Source organism: Salmo salar, chromosome ssa03 (genome assembly GCF_905237065.1).
Source record: "Salmo salar chromosome ssa03, Ssal_v3.1, whole genome shotgun sequence".
In the NCBI taxonomy this organism is placed as follows: domain Eukaryota; kingdom Metazoa; phylum Chordata; class Actinopteri; order Salmoniformes; family Salmonidae; genus Salmo; species Salmo salar.
Genome location: NC_059444.1, coordinates 76456905 through 76483388, shown reverse-complemented (window position 1 = coordinate 76483388; position 26484 = coordinate 76456905). Strand labels below are relative to the sequence as shown.

Below are 26484 nucleotides of genomic sequence, written 5' to 3'. Positions count from 1 at the left end.
CCCTGACCAAGGCCCTTCTCCCCCTGATTGCTCAGTTTGGCCGAGCAGCCAGCTCTAGGAAGAGTCTTAGCAAAATGTGTAGCAAAATGTGTAGCATAGCAAAATGTGCAAAATGTGGAAAAAGTCAAGGGGTCTGAATACTCTGTACACCCTGTAGCTACAGTCTGTAATTCAGTATAAGAAAACATACCATATATGGTCATTAAACTTTCCAGTGGATTCCATATGGCGCACACTGTAGCTATAGCACAGATAACCTAGCTAGCCAGCGCCTGTTGCTCTCCTCCTAGACAGTAACCCTGACATGCTTCCCAGGTCTAAAATAACGTTGAGGCTAGGTCTCAGATGGCCTTCTGTTCCTCTTATAGTTAACATGCTCCACTTCCATCACCAGTCACTCCTATATGTGGGGCGTCCCATATCGAGACAGGAGAAAGTAGAATGTCTGGTAACATTGAGGGGCCATTGAGCAACATTTTTAATCCAGGAGTGGGATGTCCCATTAAAAGACAGTGAAAGTAGAATAGGGCTGTGCTGCCGCAAAGGTGGAGGGTAGCCCAACTGGGATTTGGACTCACAACCATGGCCCTGTTCTGTTAGGCTAACTCCTCAGTCATTATGCCAAAAGGTCCAAATTGCGTAACAAAGTCCCCAGTGTTGTAGGATGCTATCATGTTCCACTTTCCCCACTAGACACTACTATATGTAGGACTTGGAAGAAGTCCCATTGGAGGAAGCAATAGGTCATTTTGTAGTGATATTCAAAGTGATGAATGGGCCGCTGTTGGCTAATGCTTGGGCTCTGGTTAGAAACAATATCAGGCAGGTCACAATGAACTTTAGATTGGCCACAGCTACAAAAAAGTGTATTTTATTCCAGCCCAAACGTACGTCTGCCATCCATTCCACAAGTTCTGCTGTACCAGCCCGTTGCCACTGTCTCTTACCCAAATAGATGCAACTCAAATAATCACCACAGTGCCTGCCTGTCCTCCATCCAAATCAAATCATACCGAATCATAGATACACAACAGTGGTCCAAATGTCTGTCTATCAACAAACACCCTGGTGTCTACCAGACCACTGACTCCATCCAAGTCAGTTGTACTATAGAACAGTCAATACAGGACATCCATCTACAAACACAGAAAGAGCAGGAGCAAACACACCCTGAGAATCACAGTTCCCTGGGCCATTTCAGACACACACATTTTCAGATACACGAGTGTAAGAGCGCACGCTTACACACAAAAGCATGCACACGCACACACACATGCACATTCAAGCACATACACAACTGCACACAGCAATTGGAAAATTTGCTTGTGTAACGTTCTGCCAAAATGATAATGTTCCTATTTGATGTTGAGGGGTTGCCATATAGCTCCTGTAGCACAAACACAATAGTCTTTTTTTCATTTCATATTTTATTTCCCCCTCAATAATTGATTTGATGTTAAGGACATGATACTTCTGGAAACCTTGACTCTCAATTCAAAATAAATGTGGGAAATCAGTGCTCTCAGAATGTTCTGGAACACTGCGTAGGACTGAATGCACAGAAAATGGGGGAAAAGAGAGAGATGTGGGAGGGGCCGATGGATGAGGGGATGGCAGGAGAGCGAAGGATGTGGGAGGGGCCGATGGATGGAGTGTATGGCGAGAGAGTGAGGGATGCACTTGATTGTGGTCATTTGAACAGAATCATGTTCAAGCTCTGTTCCACACACACACACACTCTCACACACACAAACATGCAAGTTAAGTACATACACACAGAAAAACGCACACACACACACACACACAAACATGCAAGTTAAGTACATACACACAGAAACACACACACACACACACACACACACACACACACACACACACACACACACACACACACACACACACACACACACACACACACACACACACACACACACACACACAAACTGTACATTAATCCTCACCACACAAATGTATGCGTGCACACACACACATGTGGCTCAGGGAACTGCAGTACTCTGTGATCCTGGCACATTTTAATGCACAGATTTAATGTGGGGGATTGTTCTCTCGTTCTGGTTCTCTTCTTTGGCTGGCTGAATTCTGTGTTGTTTTGCAGTTGTTTCAGGATTATTTTGCCAGCGGCTGATCTGATTACAGGAAAGATAGGTCAGTTTACGTAACTTCACGGCTCGCTTCATGCTACAGTCGAAGGGATCTCAATTCTTTCTCTCTCTCTTCTTCTACCACTCTATCTCTCTTCCCTTCCATATCATTCTCTCGCTCCATCTAACCCAGGAATGGGCAAGTCCAGTCCTTGTGGGCCGTAGTGGGGTCACACTTTCACCCCATCCTTAGCAAACAGCTGATTAAACTAATTTCATTCTAAACTGAAGTTAGTTGATAATTGGAGTCAGGTGTGTCAGCTGTGGCAGGACTTGCCCATCCCTGATGCAACCTCACACTCTTTTTATCTTGGCATGCAAACACACACGCACAAACACACCGATGATGCAGTCAGACGATCAAACACATCCGTACACATTTTCACACATTGTTCCTTTAATTATTTTAGAAGAGAACATAGATGTAGTTTTCAAATGTCAGGACTAATGTTCTCTGTCTCTCTGTGTCCCTCTCTCTCTGTTTCCTCATGGATGATTCTCAGTGTGAGAGCTCCTCTCTGTTCCTCTCTTTGCTGTGAGCTGCTGGGGATGTCTGCCTGCCTGTGTGGGTTAGCTCTGTGTACTACTGTACAAGTCTAACATAAGATAGCTCACTATGCTCTCTGTCTCTCTGTGTCTCCCTCTCTCCTCTCTCTGTCCTCCCTATCTCCTCTCTCCTCTCTCTCTCTCTCCTTCCTCCCTCTCCCTCTTCATCTCTTGCCATTTTCTATGTTCTCTTCTCCTTTCTCTCTATTTTCCTGTCTTCTCAGCCTACGTATCTTTTTCCTCTCTCTTTCTACATTCAGGGCATCGTCTCTCTCCTTTCATCCTCCCCCTGTTCTGTCGTCCATCCTCTGCTGTGTGGCATGTGTTGGTCTGCGTGGGAGGGAGGGATGACAGAGGACTGCAGGGTCTTTGCAGACACCATGACTGCAGCCCTGACCCGTGTGTGTGTGTCTGTGTGTGTGTGTGTGTGTGTGTGTGTGTGTGTGTGTGCGTGTGTGTGTGACAGAGAAGCCTTCAGATATACCCCCCCCACACACACACACACACACACACACACACACACACACACTAGGACAAACACTGATGCTGCAACACATAAACCCAGGCACACAAAATGCATACAGTATATGCACACACTCCCGAATGGCGCAGCGGTCTAAGGCACCTCACCTCAGTGCTAGAGGCATCACTACAGACCCTTGTTCGATTCTAGGATGTATCACACCCGGCCGTGATTGGGAGTCCCATAGGGCGGCACACAATTGGCCCAGCGTCGTCCGGGTTTGGCCGGGGTAGGCCGTCATTGTAAATAAGAGTTTGTTCTTAACTGACTTGCCTAGTTAAATAAAAATAAAACACACACAGAGTGGATGACTGTTTTCCACTTGTCAAAGCAGCACAAGACGTCCCTAATTACAGCAAGGTTGCTACTTCATTAGAGACCTGACAACAGGATCTACACTACAAAGAACAGAGGGAGGGAGGTAGGGAGGGAGGGAGGGAGAAGATGTGGCAGAAAAGAGAGACAAAGATGGCGAAGGGGAAAGAATGGAGGGAACATAAGATGAGAGAAAAACTAGTGTATTGAAAATATACCAACAATCCACATGCTAGAAAATATAGCTACCACTCAGACACATTGTTTATTACATTCAAACAAAGCATGTGTTTTAGAACATACCCACTGAACCGTACTCTAAAGGCCCACACTGTACCAAAGACAAGTACTATGAATGTAGTTGTTCTCCCCAGGCCAGTTGTCATGCAGAATATTTAACAGATGGTGAGAACTACCACAATATCTTTCCAGCTGTGTCACGTCCTGACCAATATTTAGGTATTATTTGTATTATATTTGGTCAGGACGTGGCAGAGGTATATTTGTTTTGTATTATGGGGTTTTGTGTGTGGTGTAGTGGGGTGTGTTAGTTGTTGGTATAGGTTCTAGGGTTGTTTTTCTATGTATAGTTAATTGGGGTTGGACTCCCAATTGAAGGCAGGTGTGTTGAGTTGCCTTTGATTGGGAGTCCTATATAGTAGGGTGTGTTTGTCTTTGTGTTTCGTGGGTAGTTGTTTTTTGCACTGCTAGGTATAGCCTGCGAAACTGTCATTCGTTGTTCTTTCTTGTTTTTTGTGTATGCTGCTTTATATCTAATTAAAAGATGAGCATCCACATTCCTGCTGCGTATTGGTCCTCCCTTCAACACGGCAATATTTGTGACAAGCTGTTATGTTCTCTTTTGTGTTTTTGTTCTATTTTTAACTCTGTGAATTGTGTTATTTTGTGATTTTCTGGCCTCTACCTCATTTGCACGATCTCACTTTCTGTGGCTGCATCTGTCTTTCTGTCATTCTCTCTCTCTCTATAAGTCTGTCTCACTATTTCTCTTTCTCTCTCTCTCTAGGATAAGTCAACCTTTTTATCCTGTTTGTCTGAGCCATGTTCTCAATCCCCCTCTCCCGCGTTTTTTTCATCCACAGCTTTTGAAGTTGTCCTCTCCTCCCTTTTCACACTCCCCCGCCTCTCTCCCGCCATTTCACCTCTTACCCCATGACCCTTCAATCTCTACTCTCTCCCTCTCTTTACTATTCCCCTCGCTCCACTCATCACGTACATTCAACCACTACATACCTCTATTCTGCTTCTTGTCATATCAGGCCGCCTTTACTCTCTGTGTGTGTGTGTGCATGTATGCATGAGAGAGAGAGGGATAGATAGAGAGAGAAAGGTAAAATATGAAAGAGAGAGCACTCCTGTATTGCTGCAGCACTCCTGTATTGCTACTGTGACATAATTTACATACTGTAAATGATGGTGCATTGTGGGAAAATGTTGGGGGCGGGGAAAGAATTGCTGTATTTCGAATGGTACTGTAATTCCACCCCAGAGAATACAGTACCGTACCGTATCTTTGGATTTCTAAAAACCTTATGACCACTAGTGGGTGCATGGTGTTGTTGTTTCTGGCTCATTAACATATTTTGTGGCATGCCTTGTAAGAGGCTATATTTGTTGCACCCGATAGTGATAATGCTGTACCAATTTAACTCCTATGTGGTTATAGTGCCCCATCAATTTAGAATGTATAGGGAACAGATTGGAGTGGCAGAAAGATTTGCCATGTTGTTTTGGTCTGTTTTGCCCTGTAGTCACTGGCAGTTTGGAAGCCTTTGTTAAGGCCTCTACAAGTGCATATAATATAGAACACCAAATATGAATGAATATGCTGTAATGTGTAAACACTTTACCTCTGTAAAGTATGATACTGTGAAATACAAACCCCTCCCCTTAATGAATTGGCTTAATTCATTCATTCTGATTACGGGAGAGTAGTACAGTAAATGTTATGGTACTGTACTGTGTGTCATTACACAGTACTTTCTTTGATACCATATTTATATTACAGGATGTGTACTGTAATGTGAAATACAGAATTCTACTGAGCTGCCAGTAAGTTACTGTCAAATTCACAGCAATCCCTTTACATTGTAACAGACCTGGGTTCCAATACATGCACTTGTTATTTAAATACTTATTTTCGGTGTATTAGAGTATTTTCAAATAATGTTGCCTGAATCAATTACTTCTATTGGAAGTATTTTTAAATAATTTACTATAAATAGCCTATAATTAGAAATTATTTTCAAAAACTTATTTGAAATATTGTTATTATTTTCAAATACCTAGGTTAAATGCATGGGAGTATAAATGAATCAGTGTATTTGAATATTTGAGTATACACTTTCCAAGTGTATTTCCAAATACATGCCCATATTCAACCTCTCTTTTAAAAATATATAGATCTGAATAGTTACTTCAAATGTTTGTGACAGTAATTGAGATATTTGAAATTGTATTTGAACCCAGGTCTAATTCATATAGCACACACATGCACACACACACACACACACACGCACGCACACACACACACACACACACACACACACACACACACACACACACACACACACACACACACACACACACACACACACACACACACACACACACACACACACACACACACACACACACACACGTACAGCCTGTTAGCTCAGTGATGCTGTAGCCTATGAAAAGAGCAAAACTCCACTCTAATGTAACATAATGTGAAAGGGATTCGCACAAGACGGCACACTTTCACACAGACAAAGACACAGAGAGAGAGAGAGAGAGAGAGAGAGAGAGAGAGAGAGAGAGAGAGAGAGAGAGAGAGAGAGAGAGAGAGAGATGGGGAGCGGGACAGAGAGAGAGGGGGCAGAGAGAATCAGGGGGGGAGATTGAGCAAGATAGAGAGAGAGATAGAGAGATCCTTGAATTGAACTGAATTGAATTGAGAGAGAGAGAGAGAGAGGAGAGGTAGAGGAAGAGAGAGGAGAGGTAGAGGTAGAGGGAGAGAGAGAGAGGAGAGGTAGAGGGAGAGGGAGAGAGAGAGAAAGGAGAGGTAGAGGGAGAGAGAGAGTTAGAAAATAAAAGAATAGTGCACAACCCAAATCTGGACTTGAACCCGATCGAACATCTCTGGAGAGACCTGAAAATTGCTGTGTAGCAACGCTCCCCATCCAACCTGACAGAGCTTGAGAGCATCTGCAGAGAAGATTGACCGTGGTATGCCGTCTTTGTAAATAAGAATTTGTTCTTAAACTGACTTGCCTAGTTAAATAAAGGTTAAATAAAAAAATATATAGAATAATACAAAAATGGGAGAAACACCCCAAATACAGGTGTGCCAAGCTTGTAGCATCATACTCAGGATGACTCGGGGCTGTAACCACTGCCAAAGGTGCATAAACAAAGTACTGAGTAAAGGGTCTGAATACTTATGTAAATGTGATATTTCAGTTTTTCATTTACATTTGCAAAAATTTCTAAAAACCTGTTTTTGCTTTGTCATTATGGGGTATTGTGTGTAGATTGATGAGGGGGAAAAAAACAATTTAATCAATTTTAGAATAAGGCTGTAACGTAACAAAAGTCAAGGGGTCTGAATACTTTCCGAATGCACTGTATAGAGGCATTTTCCCTCCCTTCCTCCCTCCGTTTCTCCTTCTGCGCATGGTTAAAGTTTAGTAGATGGTGACTAATGTGCTGAAAGACTGGTATTGGAGAGAGGAGTCACTGACCTATCTATATCTCTCATCTCTCTACCTCTCATGTCTCATAGCATCACTGACACTCACAGATGTGCTGTATGGAGCAACCAGGCCTCATATGAAACTCAACTGGACTGAATTACAACAGTAGAGAGAACAGGAGAAAGAGAGACAGAATAGGAGAATGAAAGAGTAAATGGTGTCCCATTCAAAACTAACAAACAGTTAATCATCATGGGCAAATTAAAAATTAGACAAGCTGATATAAAACAAACACAAAATACAATCAGATACGCTGTGTGTAACTGTGGAATTATTGGACTGTGACAGTGTTTAAATAACTGAACACTCCATCCTCTCTGAATCCATACACCCCCCTAGGGTACGTTTCTGACATTATAAATCCCCTTTTCTGTGTTTTAACTACGAGTCAGTTCTACAGACACCATCGAATCAATAATTCCATTGGAATTCATAATGACATGTTTGAAGGGATGGATGGAGAGGTGACATGACACCTCTTACCAAAAAAAGAAGTTCCCTCAAGGGAAAAATATATTTGTTCTATTCTATTCTTTTCTGTTCTGTATATGAAAGGCTAACAGTAGCTAAAATGTGTGATGTCATGGCTGATTGAACAATGGGAGGTATAGAATGTTGAAGACGTAACATTGAAGTGGATGGGAGGTTTAGAATGCGGAAGACGTAACATTGAAGTGGATGGGAGGTTTAGAATGTTGAAGACGTAACATTGAAGTGGATGGGAGGTTTAGAATGTTGAAGACATAACATTGAAGTGGATGGGAGGTTTAGAATGTTGAAGACGTAACATTGAAGTGGATGGGAGGTTTAGAATGTTGAAGACGTAACATTGAAGTGGATGGGAGGTTTAGAATGCAGAAGACGTAACATTGAAGTGGATGGGAGGTTTAGAATGCAGAAGACGTAACATTGAAGTGGATGGGAGGTTTAGAATGTTGAAGACGTAACATTGAAGTGGATGGAAGGTTTAGAAGGCGGAAGACGTAACATTGAAGTGGATGGGAGGTTTAGAATGCGGAAGACATAACATTGAAGTGGATGGGAGGTTTAGAATGTTGAAGACATAACATTGACGTGGATGGGAGGTTTAGAATGCTGAAGCCGTAACATTGAAGTGGATGGGAGGTTTAGAATGTTGAAGACGTAACATTGAAGTGGATGGGAGGTTTAGAGTGTTGAAGACGTAACATTAAGGTGGATGGGAGGTTTAGAATGCAGAAGACGTAACATTGAAGTGGATGGGAGGTTTAGAATGCAGAAGACGTAACATTGAAGTGGATGGGAGGTTTAGAATGTTGAAGACGTAACATTGAAGTGGATGGGAGGTTTAGAATGTTGAAGACGTAACATTGAAGTGGATGGAAGGTTTAGAAGGCGGAAGACGTAACATTGAAGTGGATGGGAGGTTTAGAATGCGGAAGACATAACATTGAAGTGGATGGGAGGTTTAGAATGTTGAAGACATAACATTGACGTGGATGGGAGGTTTAGAATGTTGAAGACGTAACATTAAAGTGGATGGGAGGTTTAGAATGTTGAAGATGTAACATTGAAGTGGATGGGAGGTTTAGAATGTTGAAGACGTAACATTGAAGTGGATGGGAGGTTTAGAATGCTGAAGCCGTAACATTGAAGTGGATGGGAGGTTTAGAATGTTGAAGACGTAACATTGAAGTGGATGGGAGGTTTAGAATGTTGAAGACGTAACATTGAAGTGGATGGGAGGTTTAGAATGCAGAAGACGTAACATTGAAGTGGATGGGAGGTTTAGAATGCAGAAGACGTAACATTGAAGTGGATGGGAGGTTTAGAATGTTGAAGACGTAACATTGAAGTGGATGGGAGGTTTAGAATGTTGAAGACGTAACATTGAAGTGGATGGAAGGTTTAGAATGCGGAAGACGTAACATTGAAGTGGATGGGAGGTTTAGAATGCGGAAGACATAACATTGAAGTGGATGGGAGGTTTAGAATGTTGAAGACATAACATTGACGTGGATGGGAGGTTTAGAATGTTGAAGACGTAACATTAAAGTGGATGGGAGGTTTAGAATGTTGAAGATGTAACATTGAAGTGGATGGGAGGTTTAGAATGTTGAAGACGTAACATTGAAATGGATGGGAGGTTAAGAATGCGGAAGACGTAACATTGAAGTGGATGGGAGGTTTAGAATGCGGAAGACGTAACATTGAAGTGGATGGGAGGTTTAGAATGTTGAAGACGTAACATTGAAGTGGATGGGAGGTTTAGAATGCGGAAGACTTAACATTGAAGTGGATGGGAGGTTTAGAATGTTGAAGGTGTAACATTGAAGTGGATGGGAGGTTTAGAATGTTGAAGACGTAACATTGAAGTGGATGGGAGGTTTAGAATGTTGAAGACGTAACATTGAAGTGGATGGGAGGTTTAGAATGTTGAAAACGTAACATTGAAGTGGATGGGAGGTTTAGAATGTTGAAGACGTAACATTGAAGTGGATGGGAGGTTTTGGGGAGGACAAAAAGTAATGGTTTCAAAAAGCTATATGTCAGCACCCTAACATTGCTGAAACAAGCACACTAATAAAATAACTATAACAAAAGAATTACATTTTGTTATATCAAAGAACTCCAAGGACACATGTAGCATTATACACTCCCATACGGATTTATTTGGACAGTGAAGCTAAAACTTTTCATTTGGCTCTATACTCCAGCATTTTGATTTGAGATTAAATGTTTTATATGAGGCGACAGTACAGAATGTCACCTTTTATTTCAGGATATTTTCATACATATCTGTTATACCGTTAGAAATTAATGCACGTTATGCATCTAGTCCCCCCATTGAAGGTGTCATAAGTATGTGGACAAATTATTATTGGATGCAGTGACTACATCAAGCTTGTTGGATGCATTTGCAGTTTGTTTTGGTTGTGTTTTTGGGGGAGAACTTTGCATCCATCAATAGCTTTATCTGACTAGCAGTTCCAGAGCTTGGGGAAGAGTGTGTCTGCATCGTGGGGCCGCGGCAGCTGAGCCAGACTAAACGTCACCGCCATCATAGCATACTGTATGTACCAGTTAATCACTCTGACATATGAAATACAAGTCATAGTGTAATCACTACGTAAACAATGAATGTACGTGTTAAATTATTATGTGATAAAATATTAATATCATATTAAAATCGTGATTGGTCAATAAGCTTATTTGACACATCAGATAATGAGATGGGTACTGACCCAAACGGCATTCGATAGCACTTATGGGTAAAGTGCCTTGCTAAATATACAGGGGTATTGAAGCCGGTAAGCCTCCCACTCTCTGATATCCCTGCAGATTCTCCTGGGGGTTGGAACCTACAGCTTTCCAGTTATTGGCCCGCCTCTCTAACCTTGAGGCTACCGCCGCCCCGATAAACAAACGCACACGCACACACCACGGCTACGAAGGGTGTTATCTAGGCGTCGCTCGTATGGTTTAATACACACACAGCTTAAGTCTGCACAGTCGGGGCCACTCACCAATCCTCTTTAAAAAAAATAAAACATAAAACTCTCATTACATACAGATCACAGAGTTGTGCAGACAGACACTGACAGAGAGCTAGAGAGAGAGAGAAGAGAAGGAGAATAAGGGAGGATATAGAAAGAGAGGGATAGAGGTGAGGGATGAGTGCTTTGTAAGCCTGACTAGCCGTACAGCTGTAACATAGTGTCTGAACCCCCCCCCCCCCCCCCCAGACCACTTCTCACCCCTCCATACTAATACACATCCATTAACACTACAACTGCCATAGGCCAACGGTCACTAACCTTATTTATTTTTATTTTATTTCACCTTTATTTAACCAGGTAAGCTAGTTGAGAACAAGTTCTCATTTGCAACTGCGACCTGGCCAAGATAAAGCGTAGCAATTCGACACATACAACAACACAGAGTTACACATGGAATAATCAAAACATACAGTCAATAATACAGTAGAACAAAAGAAAACAAAAAGTCTATGTACAGTGAGTGCAAATGAGGTAACTGAAGGAAATAAATAGGCCATGGTGGCGTAGTAATTACAATATAGCAATTAAACATTGGAATGGTAGATGTGCAGAAGATGAATGTGCAAGTAGAGATAATGGGGTGCAAAGGAGCAAGAAAAATACAGTATGGGGATGAGGAAGGTAGATAGATGGGCTGTTTACAGATGGGTTATGTACAGGTGCAGTGATCTGTGAGCTGCTCTGACAGCTGGTGCTTAAAGCTAGTGAGGGCGATATGAGTCTCCAGCTTCAGTGATTTCTGCAGTTCGTTCCAGTCATTGGCAGCAGAGAACTGGAAGGAAAGGTGGACAAAGGAGGAATTGGCTTTGGGGGAGACCAGAGAGATATACCTGCTGGAGCGCATGCTACGAGTGGGTGCTGCTATGGTGACTAGTGAGCTGAGATAAGGCGGGGCTTTACCTAGCAAAGACTTGTAGATAACCTGTAACCAGTGGGTTTGGCGACGAGTATGAAGCGAGGGCCAACCAACGAGAGCGTACAGGTCGCAATGGTGGGTAGTGTATGGGGCTTTGGTGACAAAATTTGGCACTGTGATAGACTGCATCCAGTTTGTTGAGTAGAGTGTTGGAGGCTATTTTATAGATGACATCACCAAAGTCGAGGATTGGTAGGATGGTCAGTTTTACGAGGGTGTGTTCGGCAGCATGAGTGAAGGATGCTTTGTTGGGATATAGGAAGCCGATTCTAGATTTAATTTTGGATTGGAGAAGCTTAATGTGAGTCTGGAAGGAAAGTTTACAGTCTAACCAGACACCCAGGTATTTGTAGTTGTCCACGTATTCTAAGTCAGAGCCGTCCAGAGTAGTGATGCTGGACGGGCGAGCAGGTGCGGGCAGTGATCGATTGAATAGCATGCATTTAGTTTTACCTGCGTTTTAGAGCAGTTGGAGGCCACGGAAGGAGAGTTGTATGGCATTGAAGCTCGTCTGGAGGTTAGTTAACACAGTGTCCAAAGAGGGGCCAGAAGTATACAGAATGGTGTCGTCTGCGTAGAGGTGGATCAGAGAATCACCAGCAGCAAGAGCAACATCATTGATGTATACAGAGAAGAGAGTTGGCCCGAGAATTGAACCCTGTGGCACACCCATAGAGACTGCCAGAGGTCCGGACAACAGGCCCTCCAATTTGACACACTGAACTCTATCAGAGAAGTAGTTGGTAAACCAGGCGAGGCAATCATTTGAGAAACCACGGCTGTCGAGTCTGCCAATAAGAATGTGGTGATTGACAGAGTCGAAAGCCTTGGCCAGGTCGATGAATACGGCTGCACAGTAATGTCTCTTATCAATGGCGGTTATGATATCGTTTAGGACCTTGAGAGTGGCTGAGGTGCACACATGACCAGCTCTGAAACCAGATTGCATAGCGGAGAAGGTACGGTGGGATTTGAAATGGTCGGTAATCTGTTTGTTAACTTGGCTTTCGAAGACCTTAGAAAGACAGGGTAGGATAGATATAGGTCTGTAGCAGTTTGGGTCTAGAGTGTCACCCCCTTTGAAGAGGGGGTGACCGCGGCAGCTTTCCAATCTTTGGGAATCTCAGACGATACGAAAGAGAGGTTGAACAGGCTAGTAATAGGGGTTGCAACAACTTCGGCAGATAACTTTAGCAAGAGAGGGTCCAGATTGTCTAGCCCGGCTAATTTGTATGGGTCCAGATTTTGCAGCTCTTTCAGAACATCATCTATCTGGATTTGGGTGAAGGAGAAATGGTGGGGGCTTTGGCGGGTTGCTGTGGAGGGTGCCGGGCAGTTGACCAGGATAGGGGTAGCCAGGTGGAAAGCATGGCCAGCCGTAGAGAAATGCTTATTGAAATTCTCAATTATAGTGGATTTATCGGTGGTAACAGTGATTTTAATTTTAATTTTGTCAATTAAAAAAATCTGTCCAAAAAAAGCTATGACTGCTCCTTCCCTGACTTTTCCTAAATGTTAGTATTTTACACAGCTCATTTGTCAGATTTTTGAAATGACCTTTTTACCGGTTTTTTTCACACCTATTCCTAAACTTAACCTGCCAAGACAATGCGCTGTAGGACGTTGCTACCCAGCTAGGTGCTAATGCATCTCTCTCTCTCCTCACTGAATGAATGACAAATGGAGGAATGGGCGATAATTGTGCAACTTACTTCACAAGTGAATTGAAATGAGGCCTAACTGAATGATAAGGAGGGTGAAGAGGTTGATTTAATTGAAATGAGGCCTAACTGAATGATAAGGAGGGTGAAGAGGTTGATTTAATTGAAATGAGGCCTAACTGAATGATAAGGAGGGTGAAGAGGTTGATTTAATTGAAATGAGGCCTAACTGAATGATAAGGAGGGTGAAGAGGTTGATTTAATTGAAATGAGGCCTAACTGAATGATAAGGAGGGTGAAGAGGTTGATTTAATTGAAATGAGGCCTAACTGAATGATAAGGAGGGTGAAGAGGTTGATTTAATTGAAATGAGGCCTAACTGAATGATAAGGAGGGTGAAGAGGTTGATTTAATTGAAATGAGGCCTAACTGAATGATAAGGAGGGTGAAGAGGTTGATTTAATTGAAATGAGGCCTAACTGAATGATAAGGAGGGTGAAGAGGTTGATTTAATTTAGAAAGAATAGTGTAATGATCAGTTTGTGTTATGCCTATTTATCACAAGCAAACACCTTGCTGGTTGATACCATTCTCTTTTACGTTTTACTTTGTAAACGATGCTGTTATGGGACTGTTTAATTTACTATAACTCTATTACTAATCTAATGTATTGTAAGGGAAAGGAAAACATGTTACATGTTGCAGTAGGTCTTTAGAATAATGCAAAACATATCCTTGACTCTATCAAAACAAATAACTATTGCTGTTGATTTTCTTACATTGATATGCGTCCACAAATATTTCTTCATGCACTGAATCCTTTCTAATAGTTGATGTACTATTTATCAAGTGCTGGGGCTTCTGTTCAATGCACCTAGCAGGTTGATATGCATCTGGGCCTCCCGAGTGGCGCAGCGGTCTAAAGCACCTCATCTCAGTGCTAGAGGCGTCACTACAGACCCTGGTTCGATTCCAGGCTGTATCACAATTGGCCGTGATTGTGAGTCCCATAGGGCGGCAAACAATTGGCCCAGCGTTGTCTAGGTTTGGAGGGGGTAGGCCATCATTGTAAATAAGAATTACTTCTTAACTGACTTGCCTAGTTAAATAAAGGTTAAATAACAAATAAATATGCAAAATGGGACTCCCTAGCGGGTTCTAGTGTTAACAGATGATGTCTTGTGATCCCCAGTAGCAGGGAGCACCAGAACTACATGGTCCTTGTCATGCCTCCTATTGTACCCCAGAGACTGAAGCAGAAACAACCCAGGAAACCACAGAATATAATAGCTGTCTTCTATAGTACTGTCTGCCCATAATGACAGCACTGCCATTGGAATAGGTATTAGAGGAGAAGAGAGATGGGATAATACAGGGCTGTAGAGGAATAAAGACTGCTACTCATCCCCTCTCTCTATGCCCCGACTGTCAAACACAGCAGGATACTGCAGTTAACAACGAAAGATCCAGGGATATATGCCCGACTATGTGTGTGTGTGTGTGTGTGTGTGTGTGTGTGTGTGTGTGTGTGTGTGTGTGTGTGTGTGTGGATAAAGAGAGAGATTGCGTGGCCTTGAGTACAACAGCACTAAATGAAACCGAGTGTCACGCTGCTCACATACTTCCCTCTAGCCCCACCAACTAAACATGAATCAGACCCAATCTGACTTCCCTCTAGCCCCACCAACTAAACATGAATCAGACCCAATCTGACTTCCCTCTAGCCTCTAAACATCAATCTGACTTCCCTCTAGCCCCACCAACTAAACATCAATCTGACTTCCCTCTAGGCCCACCAGCTAAACATCAATCTGACTTCCCTCTAGGCCCACCAGCTAAACATCAATCTGACTTCCCTCTAGGCCCACCAGCTAAACATCAATCTGACTTCCCTCTAGGCCCACCAACTAAACATCAATCTGACTTCCCTCTAGGCCCACCAGCTAAACATCAATCTGACTTCCCTCTAGGCCCACCAGCTAAACATCAATCTGACTTCCCTCTAGGCCCACCAACTAAACATCAATCTGACTTCCCTCTAGGCCCACCAGCTAAACATCAATCTGACTTCCCTCTAGGCCCACCAGCTAAACATCAATCTGACTTCCCTCTAGGCCCACCAACTAAACATCAATCTGACTTCCATCTAGCCCAACAACTAAACATCAATCTGACTTCCCTGTAGCCCACCAGCTAAACATCAATCTGACTTCCCTCTAGTCCACCAACTAAACATCAATCTGACATCCATTTTACCAATCTCAGAAGGACTAGGAAGGTGGAACAGTGTGGGTTAGCCTTTCTCTCGAAAGTGGAATGGCAGGCGCTGGGAAGTGGGCAAACCACACACACACACACACACACACACACACACACACACACACACACACACACACACACACACACACACACACACACACACACACACACACACACACACACATACACACACATACACACATACACACACACACACACACACACACACCATTCCTCAAAAAGGGAGCTAAATGTTTGAGTCTAGAGCCAGCAGTGTGGCAGTGATAAAAAGAGAGCTGGACTCAATAAAGTAACATCCTTGAAGTTGGCACTGTAACGTGACCTGCCTTGGCCCAGATCCACTGTTGTGACATTAACTGGACGTCAGCACTCTGTTACCCACTGACCCTGTTTCCATGGCAGCTGCCACCTTAGGTCAATCAGAAACTCCCTTACTGCCTGATTAAGGACATGGCAGCTAATGCAAAGCCCAGACAAAGAAAACTTGACCCCTTGACCCCACGGCAATCCGTACCCCTAACCCTAATTACCCCCTAGGGTAATGTAAGGCCAACTATTTCCCAATGGTTTACAAATACCTGGGTCATATACATTAGGCACCAAGTGGCAAGAAAACAGACAAACAGGGAGGGACTATCTGAACTTGTCCAATAAGAAACGCTTGTCTTTGTTTTTTACGGTGTGCCCTAATGAATAGAGCCCTGACAAACCCTGACAGAAGAGAACATCCAACGATGCTTAACAAACACTGCACAGCTGTTCCTGAGCCAGAGCTTCCTTTAGAACATAATGTTATAAATAGGAACAAGACAGTTTGCTCAGTTTGCCTTTACCTGATCTGCCTGTCTGTCTGTCTGCCTTCTTAACCCAGAAGCATCACCTCTTCTCTTCACTGATGATTTACTCTCCTTCTGGGCATGATCTTCTTTCTTCCTCCTCTTCCTCCCGTGCCACAGTGGTTTTGGTGGAGAGGTGGTTTTGGTAAGTGAGGTAGCGGAACAGGGAGAGGTCCTCTAACGGTCTGTGGTTGAGTTTCGGTAAAGTGGAGTGGTCCTACAGCCGTCACTGGTTGTTTGTGGTTGTGGTCCAGACTACTGGGGTTCAATACTGCTGTAGAGACTCACAGCATAGAACCCACTGGGATGTATGACCACGAGCTGCAAAAAGACAAATGGAGAGGGACAGATCAGACTAGCTATTAAAACAGTGTTGTGATTGGCGAAACAGCATTCACATGCATGCAGCATGGACTCTGGATAAGTGAAAGAGGGATGGAGGGGGAGAGGTGAGGAGAGAGGGAATGATAGTGGAAAGAGATAGTGAGGTGGAAAGGAGAGGAGAGAGAGAGCGGTGGATGAGAGAGAAGAGGAGTGGAGAGAGAGAGTGGTGGATGGGAGAGAAGAGAAGAGGAGAGAGAGCGGTGAATGGGAGAGAAGAGAGAGAGCAGTGGATGGGAGAGAAGAGGAGAGGAAAAAGAGAGCGGTAGATGGGAGAGAAGAGGAGAGGAGAGAGAGCTTTGGATGGGAGAGATGAGGAGAGGAGAGCGGTGGATGGGAGAGAAGAGGAGAGGGACAGAGTGGTGGATGTGAGAGAAGAGGAGAGGAGAGGAGAGAGAGAGCAGTGGATGGGAGAGAAGAGGAGAGAGGGAGTGGTGGAAGGGAGAGAAGAGGAGAGGAGAGAGAGAGCAGTGGATGGGAGGTGCCAGGGGAAATCTCCTCTAGCTGGCTGCTAGATGCCGTAATCTGACAGAAATAAAAACCCTAGACATGTGGGAGCAGAGAGAGAGAGAAAGAGAGAGGGAGCGAGAGAGAGAGCAAGAGAGAGGGAAAGGGAGGGAAACGAGGGAAGGATGGAGTTGGAAAGAGAGGGCAAGAGAAGGAGGGAGGGTGTTATGGTTTTCCGTTAGCTGGGGTTCTCTGATGAACAGAGGGAAGAAAGGGGGGATAGCCGGGGGATAGATGCTTGAGAGTGGGTGGGAACAAGGGAGAGAAGCAGAGATGGGGAAGAGGGAGCAATACAGAGAAACGCAATAAGGACTGGGGAGAGGAGAGGGATGTGTTCAAAAGAAATGGTTGGCAGGAGGGAATTGAGAAAGTGAGGGAAGAAAGTGGTAGCAGGGAAGGACAAAGAGATAGAATCAGAGAAGGAAAACAGGAAAATAAAGCAGGGAATGTGTGGGAGGCTTTGGTTCATTATTGTACCGTTGTCCCTAGCAACAGCCCCTTCCCTGTCTCCGCCTTTCTTTCTCTACCTCTATCTCTCATCCTTCTTCATTCTGTCCTTCACCTACTTTATCCTCCCTCCATTGTATGCTCCCTTTCTTCTTTTCGTTCAACCTCTCTCTGCAACCCTTCTCTCCCTCTTTCAAAATAAAATAAAATCAAAGTTAATTGGCTACATACACAGATTTCCAGATATTATCGCAGGTGCAGTTTAGCTCCAACAGTGCAATAATAATGCCTAGCAAAACAAAACGATACACACATAATACAAAAAGAAAAAGAAAGACATTAAGAAATATCAGAACAATGCCAGAGTCCGGAATATATATATATACAGTCGAAGTCTGAAGTTTACATACACTTAGGTTGGAGTCATTAAAACTCGTTTTTCAACCACTCCACAAATTTCTTGTTAACAAAATATAGATTTGGCAAGTCGGTTAGGACATCTACTTTGTGCATGACATAAGTAAATTTTCCAACAATTGTTTACAGACAGATTATTTCACTTATAATTCACTGTATCACAATTCCAGTGGGTCAGAAGTTTACATACACTAAGTTGACTGTGACTTTAAACAGCTTGGAAAATTCCAGAAATGATGTCATGGCTTTAGAAGCTTCTGATAGGCGAATTGACATCATTTGATTCAATTGGAGGTGTACCTGTGGATGTATTTCAAGGCCTACCTTCAAACTCAGTGCCTCTTTGCTTGACATCATGGGAAAATCAAAAGAAATCAGCCAAGACCTCAGAAAAAAAATGTAGACCTCACAAGTCTGGTTTATCCTTGGGAGCAATTTCCAAACGCCTGAAGGTACCACGTTCATCTGTACAAACAAGATTACACAAGTATAAACACCATGGGACCACACAGCCGTCATACTTTGGTGCGAAAAGTGCAAATCAATCCCAGAACAACAGCAAAGGACCATGTGAATATGCTGGAGGAAACAGGTACAAAAGTATATATATCCACAGTAAAACGAGTCCTATATCGACATAACCTGAAAAGCCGCTCAGCAAGGAAGAAGCCACTGCTCCAAAACCACCAACAAAAAAAGCCAGACTATGGTTTGCAACTGCACATGGGGACAAAGATCGTACTTTTTGGAGAAATGTCCTCTGGTCTGATGAAACAAAAATAGAACTGTTTGGCCATAATGACCATTGTTATGTTTGGAGGAAAAAGGGGGAGGCTTGCAAGCCGAAGAACACCATCCCAACCGTGACGCACGGGGGTGGCAGCATACTGTTGTGGGGGTGCTTTGCAGTCAGGAAGTTAAAGCTTGGTTGCAAATGGGTCTTCCAAATGGACACTTGCAAAGTTGTGGCAAAATGGCTTAAGTACAACAAAGTCATAGTACTGGAGTGGCCATCACAAAGCCCTCAATCCCATAGACAATTTGTGGGCAGAACTGAAAAAGCGTGTGCGAGCAAGGAGGCCTACAAACCTGACTCAATTACACCAGCTCTGTCAGGAGGAATGGGCCAAAATTCACCCAACTTATTGTGGGAAGCTTGTGGAAGGCTACCCAAAACCTTTGCCCTAGGTTAAACAATTTAAAGGCAATGCTACCAAATATTAATTGAGTGTATGTAAACTTCTGACGCACTGGGAATGTGATGAAAGAAATAAAAGCTGAAATAAATAATTCTCTCTACTATTATTCTGACATTTCACATTCTTAAAATAAAGAGTTGATCCTAACTGACCTAAAACAGGGCATTTTTACTAGGATTAAATGTCAGGAATTGTGAAAAACTGAGTTGAAATGTATTTGGCTAAGGTGTATGTAAACTTCCAACTTCAACTGTATATATATATATATATATATATATATATATATATATATATATATATATATATATATATATATATATATATAAAAAATGGTGTGTACAGACGGTATGGAATAGAAAAGGTGTGTCAGGGCTGGGCGGTATCCAGATTCTCATCTTGTCATACTGTCCTTCTCTCACCCCGGGATTTACGGTATTACCGGTTTAGTATACAAGGGGGCACCAAATAAACTGAAAAAATCACATTGGGTGTCTTTTACCAGAATGCTAACAAAATTAGTTATAGCAAATATCCACGGAGGCTGCTAGCTTAATATGCTAACGAGCGCAAACGAAAATAAACAAATTTCAAAGACAGGCAATCCAGTTTATAAAGTTATACATATATTTAGAAGCTACCGAATGTCTTTTTTTTCATTTACAATCGAATGTGAACGAGAGACATTGTGCAAATGAACAAAGTTTTGACGCACACTTGTCTGAAGGAAGAACAATACTGTCTCTCCAGCAGCATGTCTACATGCTGTGTCTGTGTGGAGTCAGGAGTCGCTAGGACAACGGGCCTGCCCTGCTCAGAGAAGAGGGGAGGAGCAGGCGGGCTGAGAATGGACAGGAGAAAAAACACAAGTATCAACATAGCAGTGGCAGCTGTACAAATAACATCCAAAGGGTTTTGACTTCTCAAACACGGACGAAAGCTAACAGAATATGATGCCCTGTCACCTTATTAATTCAGCCACCTACTTAGATAGCAAGTTAAACTTAAGGATCGTGTTAACACAGAATTCTGCATTTTCCACACAGGAAAAAAATATAAAATGCAAAATAAATATCTTGCTGTGTTTTGTAAATACAGATCTAAAAAGCTTCTTATTGTAATTTCTGCTCGGCATCAGACAAATTTTGTGCTTCAGTTGCACTTCTATCACAGATGATAATTCACGAATGGGCATTCTATCAGCAGACAGCGCTCTGACTGATGTGAAGCTACTTTTCTCCATCATTCTATCAGCACACAGCGCTCTGACTGATGTGGAGCTACTGTTCTCCATCATTCTATCAGCAGACAGCGCTCTGACTGATGTGAAGCTACTTTTCTCCATCATTCTATCAGCAGACAGCGCTCTGACTGATGTGAAGGTACTTTTCTCCATCATTCTATCAACAGACAGCGCTCTGACTGATGTGAAGCTACTTTTCTCCATCATTCTATCAGCAGACAGCGCTCTGACTGATGTGAAGGTACTTTTCTCCATCATTCTATCAGCAGACAGCGCTCTGACTGATGTGAAGGTACTTTTCTCCATCATTCTATCAGCAGACAGCGCTCTGACTGATGTGAAGCTACTTTTCTCCATCATTCTATCAGCAGACAGCGCTCTGACTGATGTGAAGCTACTGTTCTCCATCATTCTATCAACAGACAGCGCTCTGACTGATGTGAAGCTACGGTTCTCCATCATTCTATCAGCAGACAGCGCTCTGACTGATGTGAAGCTACTTTTCTCCCGTTCTTTCTCAGTGTAGCCAGTCTATTTTTATCTGGTGAAATGCAAGACTAACTTTAAGCTGGCTACATTCTTTCTATGATAGGCCTAAACATTAGAAATATGATGGCCATCCATCATTTTTCCAAGAAAGATCTTGCTGTTAGATTTTAAGCTCATATAGCGTCGCACTTCTGTTGTCATCTGATGAAAATGAAGCTATTGTCTCATGTATTTTCTGTGAAGGAAATCTGTAGTTGCATGTCCCTGATCACTCTATTGAAGCAAAACAACACTGTTGACTTTCAATATAAAACGCGATCCCTGTCAATACACAGCTGGACTCACCTGCTCATGCTTTCTCCCATTGTGCTCTTTACACTAAGTCAGTGGAGGGCAGGGCAGCTGTCACACTGGCCGGAACCAGACACACACACACACACACACACACACGAACACACACGAACACTCAGTCCATCTCATCCCAAACTCAACTGTAGACAAACTGGGATCCTCTCTGTCACACACACTGAAACTCAGTATCTGAACAGACTCAGTCTGCCACAAACCAAGATCACTCTGCTCACTCTTCACTACCGCACTGCCTCCCTTTCTCTTCCTTATGGTCTATGTCTCCTTCTGTCCCTGCCTGCCTGCCTCTCCTCTCTCTCTCTCTCTCTCTCTCTCTCTCTCTCTCTCTCCTCTTTCCCTTCTGCTCTCTCTCTCCCTCTCTCTCTCTCTCTCTCTCTCTCTCTCTCTCTCTCTCACTCCCTCTCTCTCTCTGTCTCTTTCCCTTCTGCTCTCTCCCTCTCTCTCATCCCCTTCCTTCTCTCTCCCTCCCTCCCTCTCTCTCACCCCCTCCCTCCCTCCATCCCTCCCTCTCTCCCTCCGCTTCTGCCTCAATGACACACCTTCAGACAGGAGAGATGTGAGTCAAAGGAAGGTCAGACTGGCTTCATGGTGAGCTGACCATGACATCTCATTTACTGCAATAATACTCTTCAGATAAAGCTTCTGCTATCCCCCTGAGTGGTCAGAGCAAAAGGGAGGAGAGGGGATCAAAGTCCTGCAAACACACAAACACGCTTGTGCATACACACACATTTCCAGACATACTCATGGATGTACACAGCGTACACACACACACTGTCCAGAGAGGCTAGAGAACTGTGACTTCCGCTGTCTCTACGGGGGAGAATGGAGAGTTGAAAGGAGGGGAGGGGAAGAGAGGGGAGGGGAGGGGGAGGAGAAAGACAGAGAGAGTACGCATCACAGAGTGATGAAATGTAATTGGTGCTCACTCACAGATTCAGAAAGGTATTCAAATATAATACAAAATGGTACAGCAATGCTTCAACAATGGAAGTTGAACTTTATTTATGATTTATTATTTCCCAAGTGGGTTACTAAAGGCTACAGCACAATAGGCTAAGAAAAACAGTATGTCTTACAGTATGTCCAAGAGTATGTCCTACAGTATATCTACAGTATGTCCTACAGCATATGCTAGAGTATGTCCTACAGTATATCTACAGTATATCTACAGTATGTCCTACAGTATATCTACAGTATATCTACAGTATGTCCTACAGTATATCTACAGTATGTCCTACAGTATGTCCTACAGTATATCTACAGTATGTCCTACAGCATATGCTAGAGTATGTCCTACAGTATATTTACAGTATATCTACAGTATGTCCTACAGTATATCTACAGCATGTCCTACAGTATGTCCTACAGTATATCTACACTATATCTACAGTATGTCCTACAGTATATCTACAGTATGTCCTACAGTATATCTACAGCATGTCCTACAGTATATCTACAGTATATCTACAGTATGTCCTACAGTATATCTACAGTATGTCCTACAGCATATGTTAGAGTATGTCCTACAGTATATCTACAGTATGTCCTACAGCATATGCTAGATTATGTCCTACAGTATATCTACAGTATATCTACAGTATGTCCTACAGTATATCTACAGTATGTCCTACAGTATATGCTAGAGTATGTCCTACAGTATATCTACAGTATGTCCTACAGTATATATACAGTATAGCATATACTGTAGGATATACTGTAGCATATACTGTGGGACAGAGTATGTCCTACAGTATATGCTAGAGTATGTCCTACATTATGTCCTACAGTATATGATAGAGTATGTACTATAGTATGTCCTACAGTATATCTACAGTATGCCCTACAGTATGTCCTAATTCTAGATTATGTCCTACAGTATATCTACAGTATGTCCTACAATATATCTACAGTATGTCCTACAGTATATCTACAGTATGTCCTACAGTATATATACAGTATGTCCTACAGTATATCTACAGTATATGCTAGAGTATGTCCTACAGTATTTCATACAGTATATCTACAGTATGTCCTACTGTATGTCCTACAGTATATGCTAGAGTATGTCCTACAGTATATCTACAGTATGTCCTACAGTATATCTACAGTATAGCATATACTGTAGGATATACTGTAGCATATACTGTGGGACAGAGTATGTCCTACAGTATATGCTAGAGTATGTCCTACATTATGTCCTACAGTATATGATAGAGTATGTACTATAGTATGTCCTACAGTATATCTACAGTATGCCCTACAGTATGTCCTACAGTATATCTAGAGTATGTCCTACAGTATATCTACAGTATGTCCTACAATATATCTACAGTATGTCCTACAGTATATCTACAGTATGTCCTACAGTATATATACAGTATGTCCTACAGTATATGATAGAGTATGTACTATAGTATGTCCTACAGTATATCTACAGTATGCCCTACAGTATGTCCTACAGTATATCTAGAGTATGTCCTACAGTATATCTACAGTATGTCCTACAATATATCTACAGTATGTCCTACAGTATATCTACAGTATGTCCTACAGTATATATACAGTATGTCCTACAGTATATCTACAGTATATGCTAGAGTATGTCCTACAGTATTTCATACAGTATATCTACAGTATGTCCTACTGTATGTCCTACAGTATATGCTAGAGTATGTCCTACAGTATATCTACAGTATGTCCTACAGTATATCTACAGTATAGCATATACTGTAGGATATACTGTAGCATATACTGTGGGACAGAGTATGTCCTACAGTATATGCTAGAGTATGTCCTACATTATGTCCTACAGTATATGATAGAGTATGTACTATAGTATGTCCTACAGTATATCTACAGTATGCCCTACAGTATGTCCTACAGTATATCTAGAGTATGTCCTACAGTATATCTACAGTATGTCCTACAATATATCTACAGTATGTCCTACAGTATATCTACAGTATGTCCTACAGTATATATACAGTATGTCCTACAGTATATCTACAGTATGTCCTACAGTATATATACAGTATGTCCTACAGTATATCTACAGTATATGCTAGAGTATGTCCTACAGTATTTCATACAGTATATCTACAGTATGTCCTACTGTATGTCCTACAGTATATGCTAGAGTATGTCCTACAGTATATCTACAGTATGTCCTACAGTATATCTACAGTATAGCATATACTGTAGGATATACTGTAGCATATACTGTGGGACAGAGTATGTCCTACAGTATATGCTAGAGTATGTCCTACATTATGTCCTACAGTATATGATAGAGTATGTACTACAGTATGTCCTACGGTATGTCCCGTGTGGCTCAGTTGGTAGAGGATGGCGTTTGCAACGCCAGGGTTGTGGGTTTGATTCCCATGGATAATTCCCATGGGTATCATCGGATGGGGCCACAGTGTCTTCTGATCCCTCCTGTCTCAGCCTCCAGTATTTATGCTGCAGTAGTTTATGTGTCGGGGGGCTAGGGTCAGTCTGTTACATCTGGAGTATTTCTCTTGTCTTATCCTGTGTCCTGTGTGAATTTAAATATGCTCTCTCTAATTCTCTCTTTCTCTCTTTCTGTCTTTCTCTCGGAGGACCTGAGCCCTAGGACCATGCCTCAGGACTACCTGGTATGATGACTCCTTGCTGTCCCCAGTCCACCTGGCCGTGCTGCTGCTCCAGTTTCAACTGTTCTGCCTGCGGCTATGGAACCCTGACCTGTTCACCGGACGTGCTTGTTGCACCCTCGACAACTACTATGATTATTATTATTTGACCATGCGGTCATTTATGAACATTTTAACATCTTGACCATGTTCTGTTATAATATCCACCCTGCACAGCCAGAAGAGGACTGGCCACCCCTCATAGCCTGGTTCCTCTCTAGGTTTCTTCCTAGGTTTTTGGCCTTTCTAGGGAGTTTTTCCTAGGGAGTTTTTCCTAGCCACCGTGCTTCTTTCACATGCATTGCTTGCTGTTTGGGGTTTTAGGCTGGGTTTCTGTACAGCACTTTGAGATATCAGCTGATGTACAAAGGGCTATATAAATACATTTGATTTGATTTTGATTTGATTTGATAAGAGCATCTGCTAAATTACTCAAATGTAAATATATGTACTACAGTATGTCCTACACGACAGCGCCTTCAAAAAGTATTCACGCCCCTTGACCTTTTCTATAATTTGTTGTTTTAAAGCCTGAATTTAAAATGTATTAAATCAAGATTTTTTTTTCAGAGGCCTACATACAATTTCATAATATCAAAGTTGATTTTTTTTTCTTACAGTTTTACAAATTTATTAAAAATGGAAATCTATAATGTCTTGAGTCAATAAGTATTCAACCCCCCTTATTTCTTATTTGTCTTTTTCTAGGTATTTTTGTTTTGTTTTTTAAGTGCATTGTTGGTTAAGGTCTTGTAAGTAAGCATTTCACTGTAAGGTCTACACCTATTGTATTCGGCTCATGTGACTACTAAAATTTGATTTGATTTGAAATGAGATATTTATGTATTTCATTTTCAATAAATTTGCAAAACAATCTGAAAACATGTTTTCAATTTATCATTATGGGGATTGTGTTTTTTTTATTTAATCCATTTTGAATTCAGGCTGTAACAATTGTTTTTGAACAAGTCAAGGGATTTGAATACTTTCTGTCCTACAATATATCCTTCAGTATGTCCTACATTATATGTAAAGTACAGTATGTCATATAGTATATCCTACAGTATATCTACAATACAGTATATCCTACAGCACATGCTACAGTATGTCCTTCAGTATGTTCTACATTATATGTAAAGTACAGTATGTCATACAGTATGTCATACAGTATATCCTACAGTATGTCCTACAGTATATCTACAATACAGTATATCCTACAGTA

The 26484-nt window shown here is 42.2% G+C and overlaps 1 protein-coding gene across 1 annotated transcript in view; it reads right to left on the bottom strand.

Moving 5' to 3' along the window:
* The window catches only part of LOC106601688 (protein phosphatase 1 regulatory subunit 29), a 136828-nt gene that overhangs the window by 75354 nt on the left and 34990 nt on the right, over positions 1 to 26484 (bottom strand). The window contains exon 2 of the mRNA XM_045715473.1: positions 16534 to 16857. The gene's annotated coding sequence lies outside the window, so the exon portion shown is untranslated. The remainder of the gene's footprint in view (positions 1 to 16533; positions 16858 to 26484) is intronic.